The sequence below is a fragment of the Danio aesculapii genome, chromosome 16 (assembly GCF_903798145.1).
Source record: "Danio aesculapii chromosome 16, fDanAes4.1, whole genome shotgun sequence".
In the NCBI taxonomy this organism is placed as follows: Eukaryota; Metazoa; Chordata; class Actinopteri; order Cypriniformes; family Danionidae; genus Danio; species Danio aesculapii.
The window spans coordinates 15,618,778-15,633,447 of NC_079450.1; the positions used below are offsets into that span (position 1 = coordinate 15,618,778).

At 44.3% G+C, this 14,670-nt stretch overlaps 1 protein-coding gene across 1 annotated transcript in view; it reads right to left on the reverse strand.

Moving 5' to 3' along the window:
• The window catches only part of nek11 (NIMA-related kinase 11), a 108,529-nt gene that overhangs the window by 81,142 nt on the left and 12,717 nt on the right, over positions 1–14,670 (reverse strand).

Sequence of the window (14,670 nt, forward strand, 5' to 3'; positions counted from 1 at the left end):
ACTATTATCTATTGGTGCTCCCAAACTTTTCAGCCTGCGACCCCCAAAATAACAATTTCAGTGACTCGCGACCCCCCACATTCCTCAGAGGTGGTTATAAATATACAAATGTTGCACACACAACAATAGGCCTATATGGAACACAAAAAACAGTATACACTTTATTAGGTACATCTGTCCAACTGATCGTTAACGCAAATTTCTAATCAGCCAATCCCATGCAGCAACTCAGTGCATTTTAGGCATGTAGACATGGTCCAGATGATCTGCTGCGGTTTCAAACTGAGCATCAGAATGGGAAGAAAGGGGACTAAGTGACTTTAAAGATGACATGGTTGATGGTGCCAGAGGAGCTAGTCTGAGTATTCCAGAAGCCGCTGATCTACTGGGGTTTTCACGCACAACCATCTCTAGAGTTTACAGAGAATGATCAGAAAAAATAAAATATCCAGTGAGCGGCAGTTTTGTGGGCACAAATGCCTTGCTGATGTCAAAGGTCAGAGGAGAATGGCCAGACTGGTTCGAGCTGATGGAAAGGCAACAGTGACACCACTCGTTACAACCCGAGGTATGCAGAAGAGCATCTCTGAATGCACAAAATGTCAAACCTTGAGGCAGATGGGCTACAGCAGTAGACGACCACACCGGGTGACCACTCCTCTCAGCTAAGAACAGGAAACTGAGGCTTCAATTCGCACAGGCTCACCAAATTGTACAATAGAAGATTAGAAAAACGTTTGCCTGGTCTGATGAGTTTTGATTTCTGCTGCGACATTCGGATGGTGGGTCAGAATTGTGTCAACAACATGAAAGCCGGATCCATCCTGCCTTGTATTAATGCTTTAGGCCGGTAGTGTGGTGTTGTAATGTGTGGCAGATATTTTTCTTGGCACACTTGGGCCCATTAGTACCAATTGAGTACCGTGTCAACGCCACAGCCTACCCTGAGTATTGTTGCTGACCATGTCCATCCCTTTATGACCACAGTGTACCCATCTTCTGATGGTACTTCCAGCAGGATAACACGCCATGTCATAAAGTGCGAATCATCTCAACTGGTTTCTTGAACATGACAATGAATTGTACCCACTGTACTCAAATGGCCTCCACAATCACCAGAATTCAATTCAAGAGCACATTTGGGATTGGTGTGTTTTTAGAACGCTAGATTCACATTATGGCATGTGCAGCCGACAAATCTCTGCAGCAACTGCGTGATGTATCATGTCAATATGGACCAAAATCTCTGAGGAATATTTCCAGTACCTTGTTGACTCTATGCCACGAAGGATTAAGGCAGTTCTGAAGGCAAAAGTGGGTCCAACCTTACACTAGTAAGGTGCACCTAATACAGTGCCGGTGATGTGAACAGTGTGTCACATTCATTTTCCTTAACTGGAAAGATATACAAGAGATGAACAATTTACATAAACTGAACTATTATTAAAGTAAAACAACGCAAAATAACTGTACTCTCTCACAAAAAAATAAAATAAAAATAAAAATGTACTAATGCTCAGCTTCTTAGACTTTACACACCTGAACTGTCTATAGCACTTGTTCACTGCTGCTCTTATAGTTGTGTAAACTGCTTCATTGTCCTCATTTGTAAGTTGCTTTGGATAAAAGCGTCTGCTAAATGACTAAATGTAAATGTAAATGTAAATGTTAAAATGCTTAAATGTGATAGAGAACAATCGATTCTGTTATGAACAGTTGTTTAAAGTAGTGTTAAACCTATTAAACCACTAACACAGTTGAAAATTTTCCACCATTTTGTGCTTTAACTAAGATGCTAAACTTAAACCAGACACCACATGGCATGTCTAAAACAGAGTTGATGCATTTCCATCATGTTATTGTTTTCAAAAGTGAACGAGAAATTCACAACAACGGATGTTGCCACAAATAATTAATCTACTATTATACTATATCCTAAACATTTTGTACATATTAATGAGAGGAGAATAAATGACATGCCTCATGCTTTCGAGAGTTTTAGGCCAGAGGAAGTGACATCAGCTTTATATACATTTTTATAACTGATATACAGTAACAGAGTTGACCAAATCCTCTTCAATTAATATAAAACACGCACAAAAAGTATATATGAACACATTAATTTTCCTTAAACTGAATGATAAACTGATTAATAATTTGCGGTAACTGAACCTATTATTAATGTGAAAAAAAGTTGTAAGTGTTGTTAAGGTGATGTAAGGTTGTTTAAACTAGGGTTAAACTTTTCAAACCACTAACAGAGTTGACAATAACAGAATTTTTCACCATTTTGTGCTTTTGCTCAAGATGCTAACCTCAAACCAGACACCAAATGCCATGTCTAAAAAAACTTGCATGTTATTGTTCTAAAAAAGTGAATGAGAAATGCACAATAACAGAATCGACAAATAATTAATCTACCAATATCCTCTATCCTAAACATTTTGTACATATTAATGAGAGATGAATAGGCCAGGTGAAGTGACATCAGATTATATACCTTTTCATAAATGAATTACAGTAACAGAGAAGATCAGAACATAGGGACAGACACAAAAAATCTATTAAATGTAGTTGGTCTGTTCATTCCCGAGTTTTGATTGTAGCACGTCAGTTCTGCTTGTCAAAAAATGAGAGCCTAAATGCATAAACAGTGGGAGGTCCTCAGTTATTTTCAAGAGAAAAGGTCCCTCAATACACATACCAAATATTATTTTTGGATATAATTTTTATTATTCAAAACTGTTTGATTAAAGTTTTTGTTTGAAAAATAATAGGTTTATCTTTGAGACGCAATATTTCTCTAGAATCACCAATGTGTGTGTGTAGAAGAAGAGTAATAAGTAAACAGAATATACTGAATCAACAGAAAACACCCATGAATCACAAGCTAATTAGCAGCTTTTTTACAGTCTGGCCAATTAGTTGTCACCAAAAATTAACAGGGTCATGAATAAATATTTTGCAATGAATCAATACCAATTATCATGTCAGGCCTAGCCGTGCGGTTACATAATCAAAATTAATGCACACTGTCACATTAGAGCTTTTGGTGAAGATGGGTTTTCTGAACTCGTTTGCATAACTAGCAATCAGCAAAGATCTCAATTTGCAATTAGCATTATAGTTTGTGTCTTGCCCTACTGAAAAAAACACAAACAATCAGAGCGCTAAAAGCCAAGGAGATGCATACATTGTTTGAGGATATCTCTATTTTAGCTTATCCTCTTGCTGTTAAGCGGCACAGTGACCCCGTTCTTCCCGTTTCTCTGCCGCTTGTGTTCTCGTAGGGTTGAGAGCACAGACTGAAGAGCTCAATTCCCAACAGGCTGCTTTACGAGTCTCTCAGTGGCACATACACGATGAGGTGAGTGTGTGAGGAAACACACAGCCCTTAAATTAACAGCTAGTGCCTGTAGCCGATTGGCAAATGAGATTGTTCTCTCTCTTTCCCTTCATTGTACCTTTATTGTTTTTCAGTCATTTGTCCGCCTCTGTATTCGTACTTTGCAAATATGCTGTTGTTTCAGAGTTTCCCAGGTGGACCTCGTTTCTCTTCATAAATCTCCTTCACACATACTGTAAATAGAGGGGGGAAGAGGACAGAGCCCTGTGGTGTTCAGGCACTGTCAAGTGAGGCACTGGAAAGAATTTTCTGAACTCATTTTTGCAGTTTTGCAGACTAAAAATTGCACAGCCCCAATTAGCTCTAAGAACTCAAGTGCAAAAAAAAAAACACTTTTGTTTCTTATGAGAATTTTGAAGTTTTAAGCAATGTCACACAATAAGAAAACAAGGACAGGATTCCCACTCTTTCATAAACAGCAGATTCAAGGACTTTCAAGGACTTTTTAAAGCACCATTAATTTCAATTCCGGCAACATATGTAGCACCAATAAATTCAAAAGAGGATTAGGATCAGATTAGGATAGCATAAGAGTTTCTGCCCCCTGATGCACTCAGTGCATGGCTGAGTAACGCGAGAACCCACAAGCCCTAGTGCGGGATTCAAAATGGCGGTGTCCGTCTGCTAGACAACAAATAAAACTTTAGTGTTTTTTCCCTGTTTTTTTCTTGTTTTTCCACTTTTCTCCACGTACATCCACCCATCTACAATCAGACTATACCAATACAACTGGCCAGATCACCAAGGTAAGGAAATTCCAATCCAAATTCCAAGAGACCTCATTCCGATTGTATGAATCCAACACCACCATCTTAATCCTGTTGCACTAAGGTAAGCGATATATTACGCTCAATTGAAAATAAACTTTCCACACTCGACACAAGAATCGCACTCATAGAAATCACTCACAAGGAATTTCAAGAACTCCATCACAGCTTAGAATTCAGTCAAGGACAGATTGACACTCTCACTAAAGAAAACAACTTCTTAAAGGACTCTGTTCACGCACTTTCCACCCAGCTTACTTCCATTGTCACAGAAAAAAATCAATGAAAGAAACCTTTTTGGACTTACAAGCACGCACCCTAGTTTTCACAGGCATCCCAGATCAAACCCCAGACGACCCCGAAAAATTAATCAAGGACTAAACAACTCAAACTGCCAGCAGAAACCGTACAACGCATCACTTTTCACCGTGTCCACCGCATCCACTCTCAACAACCATCCGCATCCAATCACTGCAAAATTCGAACACTACAATTGTGGTTTCTGAAATATTGATAAAACGTGCATTATTTGTCATAGTTCTTGTACAAGATTTAAATTATTAAAAGATTTTTAAATTAAGAATGTATCATGGGCAACACGGTGGCTCAGTGTTTTCACTGTGAGCACTGTCGCCTCACATCAAGAAGGTCACTGATTCGAGTCTCGGCTGGGCCAGTAGGCATTTCTGTGTAAAATTTGCATGTTCTCCCTGTGTTGTGTGGGTTTCCTCCAGGTGCTCCATTTTCCCCCACAGTCCAAAAACATGCACTGTAAGCAATTACATGAATTAAATTGGCCATAGTGTATTAGTGTGTGTGAATGTGAAGTGTATGGGTGTTTCCCAGTACTGGGTTGAGGCTGGAAGGGCATCCGCTGCGTAAAACATATGCTCGAACAGTTGGTGGTTCATTCCGCTGTGGCGACCCCTGATAAACATGGAACTAAGCCAAAGGAAAATGAATGAATGAATGAATGAATGAATTTATCATTTTTTGGTTCTGTTTCTGACAACTGCACAGTGCAATTGCTGAAATAACACCATATAAATATTTATTCATCATTCATTCATTCATTCATTCATTTTTCATCTGCTTTTCCAGGGCCGGGTTGCGGGGGCAGCAGTCTTAGGAGAGAACCCCAGACTCCCTCTCCCGAGATACTTCCTCTAACTCCTCCGCGGGGGCCCGAAGTGTTCTCAGCTAGCTGAGAGACATAGTCCCTCCAGCATGTCCTGGGTCTTCCCGAGGCCTCCTGCTGGTGAGCATGCCTGGAACACCTCCTTAGATAGGCGTTCAGGAGGCATCTGAAACAGATGCCTGAGCCACCTCAGCTGATTCTTCGATGTTGAGGCTCTACTCCGAGCTCCTCCCGGGTAACAGAGCTCCTTATCCTATCTATAAGGGTGCGCCCTGCCACCCTACAAAGGAAACTAATTTCAGCCACTTGTATCCGAGATCTTGTCCTTTTAGTCATGACTCAAAGCTCATGACCATAGGTGAGAGTAGGAACATAGATTGACCGGTAAATCGAAAGCTATGCCTTTCGGCTCAGCTCCTTCTTTACCACAACAGACATGTACATCGACTGCATTACTGCTGCCTCTGCAGTGATCCGCCTGTCAATCTCATGTTTACATTTGAAATGGATAAAAAAAATAACAATCAAAATTGTCCTGAGACGAAAAGGGTGTTGTTAAATAGTTATGGACAACTTTGATGTAAGGCGATGATCTAGTTAAATGTTGACTACTGTATGTCCAGCCTGATCTCACGAAAATAACGCAAGTTCAGTCAATAAACAGAAGGTCCACGAAAGGAGGGGGCTCTTGATAGGCTGGACAATTAACCTGACCCCTGATAGGAAACGCCTATTTTCGGTGAGCTTTTAATTGTGAAAGTGAAGTATTCCGTTTAAAACAATGATGGCACTGCACCAGGGATAGGGGTGGCTATAGCCCAGTAAAAACTTTGAATTGCCCTGGTTTAGCCCCCAATAGGGTGGCCAAATATCTATTTTTTTCCAGGACAGTCTTTTTTTCAGCTGTACTATAACTGTAAAAACTCCTTGATCAAAGGTAGGCTAACAAAACTTGTCGTATAACAAATATAATCACTGAAACAGTATCGTCACTGATTAAGAAATAATAAAGCTATAATAACCGGAATCCCACTGAAAGAACTCACAAGTGAAGCAATGTCTCAGGCCCACAACTGAGCACTCCTTCCTGTATAATGTAACAAAGACAGTGTGCGACCAAATTAAACAGTCTACACACAGTTATCAATACAGGCAGCAATGGCTTAAGTCTAACTGAACCAGTTATTAAAAAGCAAACGTTTTTATGAATGTTACTTTGCCTCCTTTAGATAAAAATGACAGTAACAGTCCAGGGCAAAATGAAATATTGCTGCTGGTTCTTTCATCAGACAGCATATCTGATCAAACTACAGGGAAATTTTATGCTAGCCTGCTGCAATTGACTCACAAGGCCAACATTTTTGGAAATTTAAGCACGGATTCAAAGATATCATTAGTGATTTCTGCTCAGCTAAAGTTTGAAAGAGGACTTTTGAACAAAAAGACCCTATGGACCCTTTTCACAAGACTGTTATGACTTGTTAATGGTCATCACTATCTTAAATCCTTGAAATATTTTTATATTACAGTAAAAAAAAAACGTATGTACTAGGGAAGCTCTGGTCAGGATTTTTGCAGCCGATACCGAGTAACAATTCCTTGTCATGGCTATCGGGCGATACAGAGTCCACATTCTAATGCTTCAAGCTTTGTAATGCATTAAGCAAATTTTCCCTCTATGTATGATCCTTAAGGGAAGATCTCGCTTTACCTAGGAGAACAAATCAAGAATGCTGCATATAATACCTTAAAAACGTCTCTTATAACCATTTAGGTGTGAACATGTCATGGCCAAAAGCAGCTTTACAGAAAACAATTCATTCATTCATTTTACATCAGCTTAGGCTATGAATAATATATGGGAGCGCTTGTTCATCTTCATCTGCTTTTAAACTCAAAAAAACACCTGCAATCGGTCCATGAGATCGGCCACATTGGCGAGTACCGATCGAGTCATGAAATGTGATTATCTTGTATATTATATCAGGGGTTCTCAACCTTTTTCACTTTGAGGCCCACCTCCTTCAGCGAAAATATTTTAAAGGTCCAACTCTCTGACATTTTCTCCTTAACTGATTGTATAAAAAACTGCTTATTTTCTCTTATTTTTCTACAGCATATATATATATATATATATTTTTTATATATATATATATTTTATATATATATATATATATATATATATATATATATATATACACATAATTACTTATTATTGATATTATTTTTTAAAAGACACATGGATTGATATTATCAGATTTTTAATTTTTGACCAGTTTTCTTTACAACTGCAGAGTATTCTTCAATAAATGAACCTGATAGGACAACAGGAGATGGCAAAAAAACAGCTGTTGTTTTTGAATTCGACTGACTACTATTTATCTGTTGATCTACTATTCATATCCATTCAAAATAAACCAAAAATTCAAATACAGTAACAACACTCTAAATTTGTTGAAACACATCTATCTGAAGGCAGTTGGGTTTGCAGCTGGATATTATTCGCTCACAGGAACAGTGAACTGAAACACCACCGAGCCACGCTAGATCCTCCTGTACGGGCACGTGTCCATTATAAAACACTCGCAGGACATTTATTTGGAAAATTATGCGGATATTTTAATGTGTTCACTCAAAGAGAGCACTCATAGTTTGTAAATTAATGGACTTGTGCAGGTCGCAGATGTGAGGCACTCTCGAAATAGTTATTATTACTCTAATCATCGTTACCTTTACATTTGCGTGACGGTTTGCTTTACCCAACTGAGAATGTAGTCCTTGTACACAGTTATGTCTATATTTAACAATGAGGCTGTTTTGCACAGGGTCCGAAGTAACTGATCGCAGAAAATGGAAATTGCCATTACTTTGATCATTTTAATATGACATATTTAATAATGAATAAAATAATTATAGCATAATATTTAAGTTAATTTTGAGGGGCCCATCTCGCGGCCCACCTGCAGGATCGTTGAGGCCCACTAGTGAGAATCACTGCACTATATAATCTGCATTTGTGTTTCCAGTGTGTATGGGCGGGACAGTAAAAATGACTTTTTTCTCTATTCTGGCTGCCGTTGTCACAGTCTCAAACCATTTTTTTTTTCTTTTCACTGAAAGTCTTGATAACAGTATTACAGATAACTATTATTTGAGCAAATAGGATTGTATAAAAATATTTGTACTTTTCGTAATTTAAAATTTGTAATTTTTTAATTGTAATTTTCATTCATTTTCTTTCCGGCTTAGTCCCTCTATTAATTTGGAGTCACCACAGCAGAATGAACCGTCAACTTATCCAGCATATGTTTTACACAGCGGATGCCCTTCCAGCTGCAACCCATGCAACATCCATACACACTCATACACTATGGCCAATTTAGCTTACCAAATTCACCTATAGTGCATGTCTTTGGACTTGTGGCGGAAACTGGATCACCTGGAAGAAACCCACACGAACATGGGGAAAACATGCAAACTCCACACAGAAATGCAACTGACCCAGCCCAGACCCAGACCAACCTCGAACCAGCGACCTTCTTGCTGGAGGTGATTGTGCTACGCACTGCATCACCATGATGCCCGTAATTGTAAATTTATTGTAATTAAAAATAATTTTTTAAGGATGATTTGAAATGCTTTTTGGTCATTCTGAAAACCTATTTGAAGTTCATGTTATTGCAAAATGAAATAAAAATATTAGAAATAAAATATAATACATAAAAATATGAAATTTAAATCAAATAGTGTAAATTGTGCAAATTATTATTATTATTATTATTATTATTATTATTATTATTATATTATTATTATTATTATTATTTCAAAATAAATTTAAATACAGGTTTGGTGATGAAAGATACTTTGTCATGGAACTAAAATAAAGGAGGTTTATTTCTCTTTCCTTGGATTTTCTTTAGCCCCAGTGTCTAATTTGTTCATCCACTAACACTAATATAATACAATAATCTTTCTCCAAAAATTCGAACAGAAGTTCCAAAAACAGAGAGTGATCCAGCTTGAAAAATATGGTACTGCACTGTAAAAAATGGCCAAGATTTCAACGGTAAAAAAACTGTAAAAATGCTACAGTAAAAATCCATAACCTGAGTACAGTATGTTTCCTTAATATATACAGCGAATAACTGTAAATAACCGTAAATTGACTTTCCCATAAACTTTTCCCATGAACTCCCATTGACTTTCCATGCTTTTGTTGACATTAATATGGATCTTTTTAGTTGTTTCCCCATCAGTTATGTACATTAGAGATTTATGTTGCATCTAATGTTGATAACAATGTTTATTTCATGACTTCATGACTATTTCATGACTAATTTTATGCGGGTTACAATACTGGTGTTTAGTAGCTGTGTGAATGACACTGAGCACCTCCTATACACTGATACACTTTTCTACTTGTGGGAAAAGTAGTTTGTGATAAGCATTGGTTCATTATGTAACTTTCTCTTCACCACCTGCATATGGCTGTGTTAACGTGTCTATCTGTGTAACAAAAGATGTGTAGATGTTGGTAATTCAAAATACAGACATATTGCATCTATAAATTAATGAAATACAGTAGTTTACTGTAAAAATGAGAAATTACTTTTATGGTTTTTACTGTATTTTTAACAGTGAAACACTGGCAAACACAGCTGACAGTTTCTTACCGTACATTTTACAGATTTATTTATTACAGTGTGGGCAATGCTTCAGATTTGTGATTTTCTGAGTTGTTAGCATTCTTTACTTCATAAAATGGTTCATAAAAAGAACAGGATCATTTCTTCACAGTTTATGGTTTTATTTTAATGTAGTGTTGTTTGGGTGTTAAGCATTCATCTTATTTCTTTGTGATGCGATTGTTAGTTGGTAAAGATGCTGAGGTTTAAATTTAGATACTTTCCCCTTAAAAAAGTCATGAAACATCATTCTGGTCATTTTTACATGCTGTTATCTCACTATTTCCCAGTGGACCTCGTTTCTCCATATAAATCTCTTTCAGCACATACTGTAAATGGAGGGGGACGAGAGGACAGAGCCCTGTGGTGCTCTGAGGCTGTCGAGTGAGGATCTGAAAAGCAGGATCCTCGCCTTAGTGCCTTTGGAAATGTCTTGTGATATGAATTTATATTTCATCCTTACCCAGAGAGAGAGGAGGGGGGGGGGGGGAGATCTCCGAAGTAGATAGTTCCCCTTCGGATGGGGAACTCCAATGCTATGTGGAAACTTCCACTATGGGGATTTCGTCAGAATCCAATCATCTGAAAGAGTATAAAAACGGGCCAATGAAATGCCAATGAGTTGGCAGCGTCAGCGTGCACAGCTGGCGTCAATGACAATCAGTCATCCTATAAAGACGCAGCGAGTGCCATGCTCGACATCCTTTCGCTTTCAGAGCCTTTCGCGAGTTTCTGAGAGAGTTACTGAGGGTTTCTCCAAGCTGTACTGCAGAGAGAGTTCGAGACGCAGTTCTCCCGGTCCAGAGCGTGTATACGCATCGGCAGTCGGTCGAGCTGGGTTCTTCGCCCTTGCCTGGCGTTCTTTGGCTCCGGTCCTCAAAGAGCGGCTGGTATAAGGAAACAAGTTTCCTAAAAGAGCAACACGGCCGAGCAGCGCGTCTTTTTAAAGATGTCGTTCCGGCCGTGCGTTTCTGGATGTGGTGGTTCCCTGTCCCCGGATGATGGGCACGAGCACTGTGTGGCATGTCTGGGGGTCCAGCACGTCAATGCGGTGCTCGCGGGCAGTTCATGCCGTCATTGCGACGTCATGTCTGTTGCGCAGCTAAGATCGCGGCTCGCCCTTGCAAAAGGGCGACCCACCCCAGTTGTCCCCCGCTCTGCGGTTGGCACTCGGGCAGATCTGAGGGTCACAGTAGGAGTAAATCCGCCGCCCTCGGGCTCGCGGACCTCCCACTCCTCAGCGCGCTCCATCCAAGCTTTGAGCGAGAGAAGCGCTCCATCCTCAGGGATGGTCGCCCTCTCGCTTGATGACACCGAGGCCCAGATGTCCATCATTGCATCGGAGGGTGGGCTATCACTATCCGACGAGGATCCGGACCCGCTCCCTCCCTCTGGGGTGGCGAGCGCGGTCACGGATCCAGAAGCGGATATGCTAGCCGTGCTTTCTCGGGCTGCTTCGGCCGTGGGGTTGGAGATGGTTTATCCCCCAGCTCCGCGGCCGGACCGACTAGATGGGTGCTACGTGGAGGATGCTAAGAGGGCGAAGCCTTCTAGACCTCCCGTCCCCTTCTTCCCGGAAGTGCACAGTAGGCTCACGCAGTCTTGGAGGGCACCTTTCTCTGCCCGATCTGCGTGCGCCTCCGCCCTCACCACGCTCGATGGTGGAGCAGCCAGGGGGTATGAGGCGATTCCTCAGATCGCGCCATTGCGGTCAATTTATGTCCGCGTGGCGCCTCTTCCTGGCGGGGTCCGCCTCAGCTCCCGTCCAAAGCATGTAGGTCTTCTGCCTCCCTCGGAGCCAGAGCCTACAAAGCTGCGGGCCAGGCTGCTTCCGCCTTGCACGCTATGGCCACCTACCAGCGCTACCAAGCGCAGGCGCTGGCCCAGCTGCACGAGGGTGGTTCCGACCCAGGCCTGCTCCATGAGCTTCCCACCGCAACTGACTATGCTCTGCGTACCACCAAGTCAGCGGCGTGTGCCCTGGGAAGGACGATGGCCACACTAGTGGTCCAGGAACGCCACCTCTGGCTTAACCTGGCAGATATGCGCGAAGTTGACAAAGTTCGCTTTCTTGACTCGCCCATATCCCAGGCTGGCCTGTTCGGCGACACCGTGGGTGAGTTCACACCAGGAGTTCACCGCGGTGAGAGAGCAGTCGGATGCGATGGGCAAAGTCATCTATCGGCGGGTACGTAAGACCGCTCCCCCGCCGAGCCATCCACCTCCGCTGCTCCTCGCCGAGGGCGCCCGCCTGCGGCTTCAAGACCTGCTCCGGTGCCCCCGCCCGCCTCCGGCCAAGCGGCCGCGCCGAGCATCCCGCAGGCAGCCAGCGCCCCCGCCCCAGGGCGCCGTTAAGTCCGGTAAACGGACCGCGAAGCGTCCCTGAGACGGGCCATCCGGAGAAGAGAGAACTTGCTCTTTCCCCGGTGGGGGGCCGGGCTCAACAAATAACATCAAAGGCGTTTTTCAACGCCACTCAAAACCCAATGAAAGAGCTTTTTTCTCCTTCCCCGGATGTGACAGCCCGAACACTGCCAGTCTGGGACGCTATGCCTTCCAGCTCGCAGGATCGGTGCATTTCGCCAAGGGCTCACGGAGCGCGAGAGAACGGTCTCCTTTCTCTCCCCCTCAGCCCCTCCTGGAGTTTGGGTGCGAGACGAGAGCGAGTCTCTCGTCTCCTGCTCTCCCGTGGGACCCCAGCGCTTCCCGGGCAAGCCCACTCACTCCACGCTGCCCCACCACTGGCACGTCAGCGATCGCGCGGGGGGGGCCACTTGCGAGGGCGCTGCCTGCCTGGTTAGCGCGGGCCAGCCCATCGCGGTGGCTCATCCGTACGATCAGACTCGGCTATGCGATTCAGTTCGCGAAACGGCCTCCCAGGTTCACGGGCGTATATTACACCAGGGTCAGCCCTGCGTCCGCCCCTGTCTTGCGAGGGGAGATTGCGGTCCTCCTGGCGAAGGATGCAATCGAGCCGGTCCCTCCAGCCGAGATGGAGAGCGGGTTCTACAGCCCGTACTTCATCGTGCCCAAAAAGAGCGGTGGGCTACGGCCAATCCTAGATCTGCGCGTTTTGAACCGCTGCCTTCACAAGCTGCGCTTCACAATGCTTACGCAGAAGCGCATCATCCGATGCGTCCGTCCTCAGGATTGGTTTGCAGCAATAGATCTGAAGGACGCGTATTTCCATATCTCCATACTTCCACGCCACCGGCAGTTTCTGCGGTTTGCGTTCGAAGGTCGAGCATGGCAGTACAAGGTCCTCCCTTTCGGGCTCTCTCTGTCTCCGCGGGTCTTCACCAAGCTCGCGGAGGGTGCCCTCGCGCCCCTTCGGCTCGCGGGCATCCGCATACTCAACTATCTCGACGACTGGCTGATTTTAGCCCACACTCGGAGCAGTTGATTGTGCACAGAGACAAGGTGCTCCGGCACCTCCACCTGTTGGGGTTTCAGGTCAACCGAGAAAAAGCAGGCTCGCCCCCGTGCAGAGCATCTCCTTTCTCGGGCTGGAGCTGGACTCGATCACTATGGAGGCGCGCCTCTCACGGGAGCGCGCCGAGGTAATGCTGAACTGTCTGAGAGAGTTCGACAGGAAAAGAGTGGTCCCCCTGAATTATTTCAGAGGCTCCTGGGGCATATGGCATCCGCAGCCGCGGTCACGCCGCTCGGATTGCTCCATATGAGACCACTACAGCATTGGCTTCACGATCGGGTCCCCAGACGCGCATGGCACGCGGGCCCACACCGAGTGACTGTCACTGCGCTGTGTCCCCGCGCCCTCACCCCCTGGAGGGACCCCTCCTTCCTACGGGCCGGAGTGCCCTTAGGTCAGGCGTCCAGGCATGTTGTCGTTTCGACAGATGCTTCCAGTACGGGTTGGGGGGCCGTGTGTTGCGGGCATGCTGCTGCGGACCTTTGGAAGGGAACCCAGCTGCATTGGCATATCAACTGCCTGGAGCTGTTGGCAGTGTTTCTCGCCCTGCGCCGCTTTTTACCGGTGCTGAGGGGCAACACGTGCTGGTCAGGACGGACAGCACGGCGACGGTCGTATATCAACCGTATGGGGGGTATACGCTCCCGCCGCATGTCTCAGCTCGCTCGCCGTCTGCTCCTCTGGAGTCATACGCGGTTGAAGTCACTGCGTGCTGTTCACATTCCGGGCGGGCTCAACCGTGCGGCCGACGGGCTCTCACGGCAGCTCCTTACCCCGGGAGATGGCGGCTCCACCCCGAGTCTGTTCAGCTGAAATGGGCGCGATCCGGGGAAGACCAGATCGCTCTGTTGCTTCCCCCGAGAACGCTTATTGCCAGTGTTTTTTTTCTATGACAGAGTGCTCTCTCAGCACGGATGCACTGGCCCACAGCTGGCCTCAGGGTATGCGATAATTTGCGTTTCCCCAGTGAGCCTACTTGCGCAGTTACTGTGCAAGGTCAGGGAGGACGAGGAGCAGGTCTTGCTGGTTGCGCCTCTCTGGCCCAACCGGACCTGGATGTCAGAACTCTCCCTCCTCGCGACGGCCCTCCCCTGGCGGATCCCTTGAGAGAGAACCTACTCTCTCAGGGACAGGGCACCATCTGGCACCCTCGCCCAGATCTGTGGAACCTCCACGTGTGGTCCCTAGACGCATCGAGGAAGACTTAGGTAACCTACCGTTGGCGGTGGTTAATACCATCA